This window comes from Vigna angularis, chromosome 3 (genome assembly GCF_016808095.1).
Source record: "Vigna angularis cultivar LongXiaoDou No.4 chromosome 3, ASM1680809v1, whole genome shotgun sequence".
NCBI lineage: Eukaryota > Viridiplantae > Streptophyta > Magnoliopsida > Fabales > Fabaceae > Vigna > Vigna angularis.
The window spans coordinates 35,347,620-35,363,605 of record NC_068972.1 but is presented as its reverse complement, the minus strand read 5'-3'; the positions used below and the strand labels follow the sequence as shown (position 1 = coordinate 35,363,605).

Below are 15,986 nucleotides of genomic sequence, written 5' to 3'. Positions count from 1 at the left end.
ACACACGCACAAGACTCACTAAGCACTGGATAAGCTCCACTTCTTATTATTAACAGCAAGAAAGTCAGAAATAGGGTATCTATAGGAGCCTAACCTCCCCCACAGGAATAACGAATCTTGTACAGAAAATGTAAGCAGTCCCAAAAGTGTCCTTTAGCAGATAACTACTTCCTATATATACAATTCTAACCCGCGCCCTTTCTAACTGTTAAGATCGTTATAATAACTAACTCTACTAACTCTTCCTTCTCCTCTCATAGACTATTAGTCTCCTATCAAACACTATTTATCTTCTTAATCCATTCAACCTTATCAGATGCACTTTCAGCCTTCAAAACAAACACTATGTGCTACAACATAAAAACATAGTAATTAAAATGGTTTCAAAAATTTGTCAGAAATAAAAGTGTGCATGTTCCATTGACGACTATATTAACAGAGGATTTTACCTTTCAGAACAGATTTATAAGGAACTCTATTGGTAATTTTTGTTCACCTATCATGAACAAGAACTGCAATGTCACATGATGCCAAAGACTCCTTATTGGACAGGAGCTCCTAACTCCATCTTCTCGTATCTCTCTCAGCACAAGATATTTTTGTTTTCCTGAAAAAGAAACAATTTACTAAGAGACGAAACAAAAGTTCAGATTTATAAAATGAATAAAATAGAAGTAGGGGCAGGTACTGAAACAAATAAGAAAGACAGTTTTTTTGCCTTGTAAGTAGTGCTATTGAAAAATGTCAACCAGGTATCACTTATCATAGGAACATCAACTACATTTACACCATAACGATCTTCATTGGTTGGATTGTAACCTTCAGAGTATGGCCTACATTATTGATTAAACAAGGTATAAGGTGTTGGAAATTATAATATCAATAAGCTTAAAGGTAACACAAAAAAGGAAAAACCTTTCAATAAAAGAATTCAATAATGTAGATTTCCCAACCTTCCTAGGCCCAAAAACAAAGCACTGCAAAATGTTTCTATCTGAATGTTGCTTCTTGCGATCCAAAAGCCGCTTCTTTGTCACACGGACAACATATGATAGATCACCAGGATAACCAATGTGAATCAGATTCTCCATGCTAAAAGTTGAGTTTAGAAGTGTCATAAGTGACCACTGTGAAGAAAAAGTTAAATTTTGTTAAAACAAACAACAATCAATGTCAATGCAAATAAGGAATTCGGAATAAAGGATATCAACATAATATGTTAAAAGGTGCGCTAACGAAGAACGAGAACGTCGTTGTAAAACAGGTTTCTTCTCAAATCCCCAACCTACTTCTCCGGTTTCCCTCCCAACCGGTTGGATAATCAATGTCCTTCATGTAGGTCTCCTCCATGGTGGCTAGCCTATCCAGATCGAGGTCGGCGGAGGAAGATGGCCGGTCCTCGAGCCACGTCACCTGCGCGACCAGGTAGGGTTTGGTGCACACCACACTATTCACTCGGAACCGTTCCTGGCCCTTACAGATGAGGAAAAAGCGATCATCCACGAGGCTCTCATGCTTTATGACTTCGTCGACGCAGCCAACGGCGACAGTTCCGGAGACGACATCCGTGTAGATGACGCCGAAGCGAAAATCTGTTTGAAGGAATGCTTGCATCATGATGCGGTAGCAGAACTCAAAGATCTGCAAGGGGAGGATGGCACAGGGGAAGAGCACCAGAGGGAGAGGAAAGAGAGGAAGCTCGACAATGTCATCGGAGTTGGGGGAGTTTGCGTGATGCTTCTCAGAGAAGGAAGAGGAAAAGCAGCGGAGAGTGGAATTAAGCTTCCGGCAGTGGTGGCGGAGAATGGCGAGATTGATATGGTGCTTGTGGTGCAGTGAAATGAAGATTATGGTTTGGGAGAAAATGAAGGCGGAATGGAGATGAAGATAGTGGTTTGGGGGAAATGTAGGCAACGGGGAGGGATTAGAGTTTGAAAAAAAAAAGCAGAAGGAATGAAGGCGCAGAAAAATTATTTTTAAAATCAAAAAACAAAAATGTTAGGGGCAGTTTGTGTTCTGAACCGCCGAAAATTTTCGGGGTTTCAAAAACCACCGAAAAATAACCTCTCCTAAAATTAATTATTTTTGTAGTGTTAGATTTTTTTTATAAATATAGAAAAATTTTATTTATAATGCTACAGTAAAATATGTATAATACTTCCATGAAATACGTACGATGCTATAGTGAGAATACATTGTGAAACATGTGTTGTTATACAATACTGTTACAGTAAAGATGTAGTACAATTACAATACTGCTATAGTGAAATGTAGTATAACTACAGGACTGATATAGTAACCTTAACTTCAATTATAAATAAGGATGAGAAAATGAAGTTTTTCATAAAAAGAGCGAAATTGAGAAAGAGTTTAGTAGTAAATAATGAGATTTTAGGGTTAAAATATGAGTTGTAGAGAAGGTAGAAAGAGCTCCTGAAGAAGTGTTCTTCATCGAGGAAGTAGAATCAGGTAAGAGAAATTGACCTTTCTTTGTTATTATTTTGTAATGAACATTGATAGTTTAATATTGTTGTGATTTGGGAGTAACTATCCTTATTATTGGTTTTCTGTGTGAGCATTGTTGATGAAAATTGTTTGTGATTTTGTATTGAATCTATGAATGTGCAAATGCTAATATTGTAAGTAGATGCTAATTTTCTTTTGATTGTTCTATGTTCTTTGATTCAAAATATATTATGGGTGAAACTTTTGGGTTGTGAAAGTTTGATTACTTTATTGATTTTTTTTTAGACGAGGATAATGTGAAAATTGGGAGAAACTAGTTGGGGTACTTTGGCTAAGGAAAGACAATGTACTTAAGTTGTTCATTGAGACACTCATCTCTTTCTTGGAAATGTACTTAACAAGCTTTCACTTATTTATTTTCCTCCTTCAAAAGTGAAAAATAATTTTTCATATAGAAATAATCAATAATGTGAGGATTTGGATTTTTTTTTATTAGGTCTTTCTTATTTTTTCCATTTTCTAAGTTACTTTAGTAAAACCTTAATTTCTAATTAGTCTACTGTTGGATCAACATGAAAATTTTATATGTGGTTCATAAAACATAGTTCCACTTTGACCATCAAGATTTATAATTTAAGATATGTATTTAGAGAAATTAATTTTGAAATTTTTGAGTAAAATGACCACCACTTTCTTTATGTCTCTAAGTAACCTAGGTAAAGTCTCAATCCCCACTTCATTTACCGTTAGATTAAGTTAAAATTTTGATTTATTATTCTTGAGATATATTACTATACTTTGACCATTCAGATTTTCAACTAGATGTTTGTACTTAGGAGAATTAATTTCGCATCTTAGGTAGAATATTATTGAGATAATGTCCATTAGTCCATAACTACGTGTGAAGGACAAGAATTGAGATGAGTCCAATAGTTGCGTGTGACAGACTAGTGTCCATTAACTGTGTGTGAAGGACAAAAACTAAGATGGGTCCAATAGTTGTGTGTGAAGGACCAATGTCTAATAATTATGTGTGAAGGACGAGAATTGAGTCATGTCTAAAACTGCATGAGGATTGATTTGTTTTGCTTGGTAAAGTATGAGAAATTATGAATGTTTTACATTTGAAGATGTAGTGATAGAGGGATTAGATTAACTAGTACAAATATAATCCGAGTAGATTATGAATAAGATAATGACCCTTTATTGGCACTTTAATACTATTGAAAATAACTTGAATTGGATGTTTTGAGTTGTGAATATGAATGTGACTTGTGATTTATATTTGTGGTCAACTCAACCCTACTTGTTTGTATTGTGCGATGATCGTTTAATGTATGTGTTGTACGAGAGTCGATAAAATTTTAGGAGAGACAAGAGATGTTTAACGCAACGAGATGTGCTGAGAAATTTATTTGGGATTTTGGAAATGTATTTGAATAATGTTATTTTTGTAATGTAATTTTAAACAATATTCCAGTTTGGATTTTTTGATGAACTGTTATGTTTTAAGTTTAATATTTGTATGGTATCACACCATATTATATCAAATGAATGTATACTACCTATGAAAATCAACCATGGCAAGAATTGAAGTATGTGTTTAAGAAAAAAAAAATTGAGTGACATAAAAATAAATATTTACAAATTGATTATGTTAAGATTTTGAATCTAAAATAATTTCATTATATATATATATATATATATTTATGAGTTAACTTATAACTTACATGGTATCAAATTTTCCTATATCTCTTCTAGTAAGAAATTAACAAAAATCAAACAAACCTTTATCCATATGAGAAAACCTTAACTCCTCTCAGTGACATGGGAGACACTTCATATGATCAATTATTTGATGATTATGATAAAGACAAATTTAAACGACGTTACTCAAGCTTATGAAGTCATATCTAATACTTATTGAAGTTTTCAAAAATCTAAAAATTCAAAATATTTCCAAAGAGTTTGAGAATTTAGACAAAGCTTTTTAAAAGCATAACCTTTAGTTTGGTACTATGAACAAAATTTGAGTTAGGAGAAAAAAAAGTTTGTTGAATAACCTTAAAGCTTAGGACGAATATATTCTGATAAATTAAACAAAATTTTTTTTTGAATTATTAAAAGTATTGAATAAAAAACTAAAGTAGAAGATGCTAACAAGACAATAACAAAACAATAAACTATCTACTATGTGAGAATGCTTAATTAAGAAAAATCCTATCGTGATATACTATTGGATGACAATATCTCAATCTTCTTACAAGAAAATCAAAGAGACCCCATGATAAAACAAGGATTGGTTTTGAACAAAATTTCCTTATTAAAGTGTGTGCATCATCTAAAACATCATAATGCATCATTTAGTAGTCTTTGTAAGTAGGAACCGTACATAAACTTACTAACTAAGAGGATCCAATGTTGTGTGGATACCTAAAAGTAGAATAATCCATTTGAATATATTTTCAATGGAAACATGAAGACCAGTACCAAAACGATAGATGCTCGCAATATATGACATACAAAAGGTATGTTTCAATAACTAAGAAATAAGAAAGGAGGTAGGATAATATTCAAAGAAAACAAACATGAGAGGATAACTTGAGTCGATCGAATAAGTACAAAATATTTACCATGTATTGAAAAAAAAAATCTTTTAGTAAATGGTGTGAATCACAATCTACTTAGTATTGTGTGTTAGTGAGTGTGATGTTGTTTTAAACAAATATTGATGCGTAGTTTGAAATATGGAAGAGACTAAATTGTTTACTTCATATAGATAAGGAAAACTTCATAAAATTGATGTGGATGAATTGTTTGCTTAGAAGATCTCTTGTGTCATGATTATTGAAGAAGATAATTGATTCTAACATATAAAGTGTGGAATGCTATCAAGAGGTCACTCTTAAACTAACAAAAACTAAACCTCGAAAGGAGTTTGCAAGTAATGTCATTCAAAGCAAATGCATGTGAATCACGTATATAATAAAGTAAGAAATTCAAAACCTATTTTAAAGGTATCAATGAAGTTCTCAAATACCTCTTGAGCTGATATATTTGGTCTTGTTTTGATGTATCGGAAATGATACAATCTAGTGATGTGTTTGTTGAAAGGTAGATGGATCTATCAACTCAAATAGGTGTTAAAGATGAAACAACCTTGGAGGTTGAAGACAGTTATAAAACATTAGAGAAACAAGGCAAAAATGTGATCAAAGTTACAAAAGAAAGTAGAAATTTGATTAAGGCTATAAAAGAGAAGAATACACCACCTTGAGAAGTAATTCCAATGTTAGGTGCAAGAGAATTTCACCACTTAAAAAATAATTTCAAAATAAGAATCAAAATAAAAAAGTTTCATACTCTTCAAGTATTCTCACAAATCTCTTTGATTTTCATATTCCAGTGTAAGTTTACCGGAAAGGCTTGACCTTATTTATATGATAGGGTTTTGACCAAAGCTTAAGTAAAATAGTAAAAGCAATGTAAGCATATGAAAAGGAAAAGTATGTGTGAACACACAAAGAAATGACTATTTAGAGTAGACATAATCTTAATGATGATGTTCAGCTAATTATTACACTTAATCTACCATTAATCCTATGATTAACATAAAGTTAACTTTCTAATCTTAGTTTAAGCAAATGAGATGTCTCTTGAAAGATGAAGATGTATTTAGACTAGCTATAATATTACATATTTGGAAATACCATGTGTAAGTTTGGAAAAAAAACTCACAGCTCGTGGGTATCTGCGGATAAAATCTATTACGAATAGTTAGTATATGCAGATATTTATGATCTACGGATAGTGGGTATTTTAATATCCGTTGCTTGTAAATAGGTCGGATGAGTATTATACTATCCGGCCTGCGAGTACCTGTCACCCATAAAAAGTAAAAATAAAAATTTAATTTATATTTTATTAAATTAAATTAAAGTTAAAATAAAATTATTTTATATTTTATTAGGTTAAATTTAATCAAAAATAAATTTATATTTAAATTTAATTTAATTTATATTTTATATACTTTTTTATAATTTTATTTCATTTTTATTTTAAAAATATATTTTATATATATATATATATATATATATATATATATATATTAATATTTGTCGGTATATACGGATACCAGTAAATTTTAAATAATATCCGTGAATTTTTTTAAAGATTTGAAAGTTTTTATATTATTTTTTATAATTTTTAAAAGTTGATTGATTTGTTAACATTTTATAAAGAAAGTTATATAAATTTGTTTTTCTTGTTTTAAATTGAATTTTTATAATTCAACTTATTAATATAAACGTAATAAGAGTAACCCATGTTTGCATTTTATAATATGTTTTAATAAGATAAACAAAAATCATTTATTTAGTTTTTGAGTGATTGAAATTATCTTTCCTTTTAGTTTCTTTAAAATTTCGATTTTTTTCTTTCTTTTCTTTATTATTATTTTTCTTTTCTTTTTCGATAAATAACTAATTCTTAAGATTTAATTCACAAAAATAAAAATCATAAAAGTCAAGATGGGTTTGCATTAATAATTAAGTATTCCAAATGATTTTCTTAATTTATTCATATTTTAATTTTATAATTTAATACAGAATATATTTATTCATATTTTGATTTAATTCAATTTTTTAGTTGAGGAAATGTTTTAGGTAAAACGAGGGAGACAGAAGGCGAGAAAAAACAAACAGACAAAACATCTTCAACGGCTTCAAATTTGGTTTTGAATGTATTTATTTTTTATTTTAAAAAATAATTGCTAAAGTTTCTCAACTGGAACGTTAGAAGTAAAAAAACACCATTTATATTTTATTGAACTACTTTTCTTATTTGATAATTCTTCTTAAATTTTATTTTTCTGGTTTATCATTTTCAAATTAAAAAAAAAATTGTTTTTACACCCCTTAAAAAAAGTTACTTCATTTAACAACCCAACTTTTATATTAGCAACATGAGGCAAGCAATTAGACTTCGCCATGTGTTCACTCCCAACAAATGCCTTGGCCTTAAGAAAACAGATTCTCAAGCATCATGAGCCGTCAGATCCATAACGGTCAAAAACACAGGACGGTGATTTCTACGCTATATATAGGCTCATTCCAAAGTTCAGAACCTCAGCATTCTTCTCTTCAAGATTCAGCCAGTGCGTTTGGGAACAGCTAGTGCATTCAAGGTTAGTTCTTCTTTCGCGCCTGTGTAAATTACATTGAATCTATTTAATCTATTTTGGTTCTTGAATTTGTTAGGGTTTTGTCTTCTCATCTTTCGAACTTATTGCATTGAAGTGATATAGAGCTTGCTTCTGTTTAGGGTTTGACAAATGATTGTGTTGATTTAATCATCCATTCCATCCTTTTGCATTGCTTGTTCGTCTATTAAACTGGTTAATGTTCAACCATTCAGACTTTGCAGTTCTCTTTAGAACAGTTTAAATTTAAATTAGGGTTCCAGTTATTTGAATGGTAAAACTCTAACGATTAGAGTTTTGAATTCTTGTTATAGTAAGGTAACTAGTATTGTTAGAGAGGTTTCTGTTTACCCTGCTGACATACCCAATTTCCCCTGCCTTCTGACATACGCATTTTGAATATCTATTAATTAATATTCTTAATTGATTATATACACATTTCACTATTATTTTATTTTTATTAATATAAATTATTTTATTTTTTTGGAATATAAGTTCTATAAATTTAATATTTTTATTTTAATAGTAATTAAAAGAACTCATTTTTATTTTTTATTATAATAAAAAAGTAAAATTAGGTTTATGGACTGTGATCGTTTATGTTTTTCTTCTAAAATTTATTAAAAACGCTAAACTAAAATTATTTTAAATTTGAATTGTTTTATTGACATAAAATAATTGTAAATTTTTGATTTAATATTAAATAATAGTTAATAATTTAAAATATTAGTTAATTATATTTTCTTCTCAATATAGATTGAGATTATTTTTCACTTAAAAGTTCATCAATAATTATTATTTCCTTATAATATAATTATTTTAATTTACATACATACAAATTATTCTTTTCAACATTCGTGGTATATTATTTTATGGTCACTGTTGCTCAGAAATTTCTTTTGATAGATCGATAACCGTACACAAAATTTTCTGTGAAAGTTATTTGCAAAATTTTCTCAATCAATATTATAAAATATTTTGATAAAACAATAATATGGTGTGATTTTGATAAAAAGGATTGATACTGTACACAATTTTCTGTGAAAGTTAGTTGACAATTTTCTCAATATTATAAAATATTTTGACTGATTTTGAAGAATAAAAAACATGGTGATTTTGATAAAACGATCTCAAGAAATGTGTTTAAAAAATAAAATTGTCATATTTTATTATAAATATAATATTTTAATAAATTTTGTATTTAAAAATAATTAAATTTACTCTCTCTTTCTCTAATAAAAATTTATTGTATTTACTATGCACAATTTTTTAATCAATTTTATTCTTTATCAGATTTTATTATCTTAAAATTTTTATAAATATACTTTTTGAACTTAATATAATTTTTTAGTTATCTTTAACTAGTGAAAAATATCCGTATAAATATAATTTTTTTTACTATAACAAAAATGTTAATAAGTTCTAAAATAATTTTTAGTTATTAAGATAAAAAATATAATGTAATTTTTTAATTTATAAAAATTATGTGATAATTTATTTGTTGTGTCTTTCGTGACACTTCAAATTCTCAGTAGACATTTCATAAATAATATAAATATCATACAACTTTACAATCATCCATTAAGGATAATAAAAGAGTTCAGACTGAAATACATTATTCTTTCAAACCTCACATAAAACACTCATACTTTTTCTTTTCTAAAACTATTTTCTATTAATTTGCTACGTCCTGCTTGGTTCAGACGTTGTTCCTTCATCTGCTCCTGTATAACATGTGCGTTATATGATCACCACAAAATATGATTTTTCCGGTACAAACAAATAAGTAAGGGTGAACTATCATGCAAAATTCTAAAAGGAGGCATAACATTATTATTATGCATAATGCATTCACCATAAATTCATGTAAGATGCAACTATTATACTAAACTCTATTTTCCGGATATAATGTTGATGAAAGTCTCGTGTGATCATGCACTTGTGGTGACCTCTACTCCTCTCACAACATAATTTTGGCCAAATACAATCTATCATATCACCCACAAGGTTAGTCCGTTAACATCTATGACCATAATTGAACATAGATTACTACCATTCTCACCACATAACACATCATTCTCTATTTGAGACTGCATAATTATTAGAGTATTAGGTTAATCACCAACAACAGGACCCTCAACATCAACACATACACTAATATCATGTCATTATAGAGTTTTTCCCCGAGACTCATATTATATCCAACATCATAAAATACATTCATCACAGAAATCATACAAAATCCAAATTAAATTAATAATAATAAAATATCATTATAAATGGTCATTGGAGAAGAATCAAATGTTTGGCGAATCAAACTTACCATAAATGTCAGTCATATGTCACAACTTACTAGATCAGACCAGGGCTGCTTTATGATCGGATGTACCAACTATAGCTTTTAAGATTCGTTTATCCTACCATAAAAAAAATAACCTTAATAATATCAACGTTCTGGGGAACCAAGAAGTTGAATCTGGCATAGCTGGTTTTAGACATCTTCTTATCCTTCCAGAAAGATGAAAAAAAAAAGGTTTAAACCCTCGGATCGTTCTCATATTTGTTGGGCAATCTCGAGTGGGTCCTCGTTTTTTTCAATTGTCTCAATTGGGTCCATATATTTACAAAATGTCTCAATTGGGTCCAAATATTTGAAAAATTAAGCCAAGCCTTGTCCGTTAAGTTTTCACAGACGGTGTTAAAATGTGATGACGTGATCCACGCTGATGTAAAAAGTGTTTTATTACGTGAAATTTTTTTTAAATTTAAGAGTTTTTTATGTGACAAAATTTATTATGAGAATAAGGTTCGCTCCTTCTCCTTCACGACACTGTCTAGGCGAGCTTTGTGATGCCGACAAATGAAGATGGTTCGAAGAGGTGCAAGGAGAAGGCACATTGTTCTGGGTTTCTGTAATTTAAGATTTTAACGAATGGGGTTTTGTGTTTAGGGTTCTTCGTGGTTTCTGTTTTCTGATGTAGGTGGAAGGTGTTGGAGTTCACGATTAAAGGAAGGTGAAGGCGCGAATTGGGGCTGCGAAATTCTAGGGTTTTTGTTTCTAATTTTGGGATGATTTTTTGGGTTTGCAGATTAAGAACTGCCAAGGAGAAAACATGATTTGCACGAGATGATGGGGGGACACTAGATCGCTTCTGCGTCGCGATGGAGGTGTAGTAGTTCGCTACTGATTGCGTTTTGGATGAGGGAAGAACTCGTGAGGAAGGTTTGAATGACGCCGCTGCTTACGGCGCGAAGAAGAGGCTATGGGTGGTGGCGCGTTTTGCTCTACGGTAGCGGCGACAAGGTTGCTCACGGTGGCGGTCTCGACGGTGCGGTAGAGGTGAAGGCATTGACTGTGGCTTGCGGTATTGACGCCTTCTGTCGGTATTAGGACAACCGATATCGTAGATTCACGCAGCGGAATAAAATAAGCGTAAAGCGTGTTACGGTCACAAATCAAGTTACGATAGTCTGTTTTTATAAAATTGATTTTCTTAGAGAGATTTTATCGAACAGTTAATGTGCGGAAAAAAAATATAAAGAGTGTAGGGAGTAGAAAAATTCACACACAAAATTTTTATCTTGGTTCGAATCAAAAGATTCTATGTCCAGTTGTTAATCACTATAAAAAGTGATTAACATTTTCACTAAAATTAGTTTAACAGATTACAATAAAATGAATGTAAAGATGAAACCTTCCTTCGACGAACGAACTGGAAGGGAACTTCCTTCGACCAAATGAACCGAAAGCGACAACCTACACTTTCCTTCGACCAACGAACCAGAACAGTGCAGAAACAATCTTCCTTCGACCAACGAACTGGAAGATAGCAGCTTTGCCAACTTGAAGGGAATCACTCCGACCTTTGACACACAAAGTGCGAGCTTCTCCTATTCACAAGACCAGACAATGCAATGAACTAACTTTTTGGAATTTCCTCAGATTACACTGTACTCTCAAAAAGCTCAGGTTAACCAATCCTCTAAGGGTTTTAAAACAACTATATATATAGCCAGCTGGTCTGAAATTGAAAAGACACATTACAACTGCCAGTGATAATCGATTATTGTTAGTGATAATCAATTATTCAAGTTCGTTACAGGGTTTTTCAAAAAGTGATAATCGATTATTCTGAGAAACAATCGATTATTCCAGGGACTTGGGCAGTTCTCATCAGGACCAGTGATAATCGATTATTTGAAGTAATAATCAATCGATTATTCCAGAGCGAAATGGTTTTTCAAGAAAGCTCATGATAATCGATTATTCCATCACATAATCGATTATATGTGTAACTATTTTAAAGATACGAGATTTCTAAGCTTTACATGTTTAAAATATTTCCTAATACATTTGCAAACTACAAAAGTGCTTTTAAAATAATTATAACTTGATTCTTCGAGTTTATTTCTTGCAGCATCATCAAAATCATTTATCTTCAAAGTACCAATGCGCCTTATTGGTAACAATCTCTCCCTTTTTGATGATGATAAAAAAATTCACTTGTTTAAAAGCAACTTTGGGTTATCTGCATAAAATACAAACTAAAAGACAACGAAAACGGGTTAGCAACAACGACACTAGGAGTTGATTCTTCTCCCCCTTTTTGATCATAAGCAAAAAGATGAATAAGAATGCTCCCCCTTAATATGATCTCCCCCTTACTAAAAGAATGTATGCAATAGAACAAGAAGGCATTTTATTCATGAAAAGAGGGAATACAATTTCATCATAAAGAAAGACATGAGCATTTAGAAACATCATATGAAGTCAAAACAAATAATCAATCAAGCAAACTAACATAAAATCCTAATACTAAAACTCCGGACTGGGTGGTCTTTCTGGAGGTTGAAGATTGAGGCAATTTTCAATGTTCCCAAGACGAGTGTCAAAGTCGTTGAACTGGTCAATAACATATTCTTCATGAGTTTGTTGCCACTCAAAGATTTGATCAAAATGAGCTTGTTGAGCAAGACTCAGGTCCTCTAGTTGTTTGGACAACCTGACAAAATGTTCCTCCATGGATAGGGTGGAAGATGAAGGCATTTGGGAAGGACCGACATCAGTAGGAGCAGCAACTTGTACTGGTTCAACCGTATGAGCGTCCATATCGTCATTGTCAACATCTTGGTGATCATCATCCTTGTGAATGATCACGCGGCCACGAGCAATAAATCCCATTTGGCGAAACGTTGTCTCCCCAATTTTAGTTCCAATGGCTTGGATGGCTTGAGTGAGTTCACCTTCCACATTTACTCCTTTGTATTCAAGAATTCGAGAAGTGAGAAGTGCATAGGGAAGATGATAAGCATGATACTTCTTAGCCTTCAGCATAATGTCGGAGATAAGTGCAGGCCAATCAATGTGTATGTAATTTAGAATCCCATACAATAGAAGAAGATCCTGCTCAGAGCATTGAACATGATTGGTGGCACGGGGGCATAAAAGCCATACAATTAGATAATCAATTAGGCGTTCTTCCACCTTGAATTCGCCCACTAACAGTTGACGACGATTTGTTTGCTGTTGAGAGTGTCTCAGAAAAGAATGAAAAGTAAGAAGGCGGTTGAAATCTGGGACTCCAAGATGAACTTTGACAGCATCATCCCAGATAGTTGTGCAACATTTGTCCAGATATCATCATCCAATATAATTGGCACCCCATTTACCTTTGTTGTGAAGATCCCAATGTGGTAACGTAGATTGAAATAGAAGACACGGATGAGATCAGGGTATATGCATCCTTTTTGTTCTACGAGATGCGTGAGACCTTGAGCGCCAAATAAATCTGGAAACCAGAACCCATAGAATCTGTAGAAATCAAGTCGGATGAATTTGACCACCATTATCCGACGTTCTTGCCAGAGGTGAACGTATTCAACATGTTTCTCTTGATCGAAGATCCAACCGTCAATGGTTGTTGGTCGAGGGGCATGGGGTCTGGAAGAGGAAGCACCAGCTGGCCTTCTGTGTGATCTTCTTGAATCAACCATTGAGATTGTGATGTGTGAGTAGAGATGAAAGGAGAGGGAAAATCTGGTGCAGATTTGAGTTGAGCAGTGTTTTGGGTGCAAAAGTGTGACTGCTAATCGATTATAAGGGGCTATTTATAGGAAGAATTCGAAAACTAGCCGTTTATGGCCGTTTATAGTCGTTTATAATCGTTGTAACGACTCTATTTTGGGCTTTGCACGCGCGATAATCGATTATTGTAAGTGATAATAATCGATTATCTGTTCATAAGTTAATTTCCAAAAATTGCATGATAATCAATTATGGATGAAGATAATCGATTATTTGTTCATAAATGCCCAGTTTTGGGTTTGAGTCAGGATAATCGATTATTCCATAAGATAATCCATTATTTGCGATTATGAGGCTTTTCTCAAAAGCCAAGAATAATCGAGTGTCTGTTCAGATAATCGATTAAATACGCTGAAGTTACGAAAAGTCCAAAAATAGCAGAATTCTTAATTCTAAGACATGTCTAACACTCCTAACTCTCGTCTGAGTTCATAGAATCTATCCTTAGGCAATGCTTTTGTAAATATGTCTGCTAATTGATGCAAGGTATTAATGTGTTCTATTTGGCAATCTCCTTTTTGAATATGGTCTCTTAAGAAATGATGTCTAATCTCAATATGCTTAGTTCTTGAGTGCATTATGGGGTTCTTGGTTAGGTTTATAGCACTAGTGTTGCCACATTTCAGAGGAATGTGATCAAGGAAGATATCAAAATCCTCCAACTGTTGTTTCATCTAGAGAATTTGGGCACAACAATTTCCAGCAACAATGTATTCAGCTTCAGTAGTAGACAAGGCTACACACGCTTGTTTCTTTAGTGCCATGACACTGAAGAACAGCCCAGAAAAGGACAAGTTCCAATAGTACTTTTCCTATCAATTTTACTGCCACCATAATCTGCATCAGAATATCCTATTAAGCTAGGTGTAGCATTGGAGGGATACCAAAGTCCAAATGAGGTGGTCCCTTTAAGGTATTTCAAAATCCTTTTGACAGCTGTTAAATGAGATTCCTTAGGATTTGCTTGGTACCTAGCACACACACATACACTTTGCATAATGTCTCGTCTACTAGCAGTTAGATACAGTAGATATCCTATCATTCCTCTAAACATAGTTTTATTTACTTCTTCACCAGATTCATCCTTTTCTAAGTAGCAAGAAGTTGCCATAGGGGTATTAGCTTCCTTACAAGTATCCATTCCAAACTTCTTAAGCACTTCTCTACAATATTTAGTTTGGGAGACAAAAGTTCCCTCATCCATTTGCTTTATTTGCAGTCCTAAGAAGAAATTAAGCTCACTCATCATAGACATCTCAAACTCACCTTGCATTATATTTCCAAATCCCTCACACAATGAATCATCTGTAGATCCAAAGATAATATCATCTCCATACACTTGAACAATCAAGATTTGTTTTCCTACTTTCTTAATAAATAAGGTTGAATCAACCTTTCCTCTAGAAAAATCATTCTCAATCAAGAAAGTACTAAGTCTTTCATACCAAGACCTGGATGCCTGTTTAAGGGCATACAATGCCTTTTTCAGTTTATACACATGATCAGGAAATTTGAAATCTTCAAAATCCAGGAGGTTGACTAACATATACCTCCTCTTTTATAAAACCATTCAAAAATGCACTTTTTACATCCATTTGATATAGTTTAAATTTCTTCAATGATGCATAAGCAAGTAAAAGTCTAATTGCTTCTAACCTGGCCACTGGGGCGTAGCTCTCATCATAATCTATACCTTCCTCTTGACAGTATCCCTTTGCAACTAGCCTTGCTTTATTCTTTGCGATGTTTCCATCTTCATTAAGCTTGTTTCTGAAAACCCATTTTGTCCCTATGACTTGATAGTCTTCTTTTCTAGGAATGAGTTTCGAAACGTCATTCCTTTCAAATTGATTTAGCTCTTCTTGCATAGCAACACACCACTTAACATCTTGAAGAGCTTCTTTTATATTCATGGGTTCTATCTGAGACACAAAAGCTACCGTTAAGCAAAAATTGTTTACATTGTGTCTAGTAGTTATTCCTTTTGAAATGTCTCCAATGATGTTGTCCAGGGAGAGGGCACGAGGTTGTTTGTAGCTTCTGGGATCCACTTCTTGATTTTGAGTTTCTCTATGATTGTTTTCATTCAGTGGTACTTGTCATTTTCTGGGTTGTTCTTTAGTGTCATGGCACTCAAAGAAACAAGCGTGTGTAGCTTTGTTTACCACTGAAGCTGAATATATAGCAGCTGACAATTGTGTGCCCAAATCTTGTGGATAAAACAACAATGGGAGG

At 32.4% G+C, this 15,986-nt stretch overlaps 1 protein-coding gene and 1 pseudogene across 1 annotated transcript in view; one reads left to right on the top strand and one right to left on the bottom strand.

The window, feature by feature from the left end:
- Positions 1 to 275: 275 nt before the first annotated feature.
- On the bottom strand, positions 276 to 7,456 carry LOC108324470 (uncharacterized; annotated as a pseudogene).
- Positions 7,457 to 7,555: 99 nt separating this feature from the next.
- The window catches only part of LOC108326223 (inosine triphosphate pyrophosphatase), a 28,348-nt gene continuing 19,917 nt past the window's right edge, over positions 7,556 to 15,986 (top strand). The window contains exon 1 of the mRNA XM_017559595.2: positions 7,556 to 7,651. The gene's annotated coding sequence lies outside the window, so the exon portion shown is untranslated. The remainder of the gene's footprint in view (positions 7,652 to 15,986) is intronic.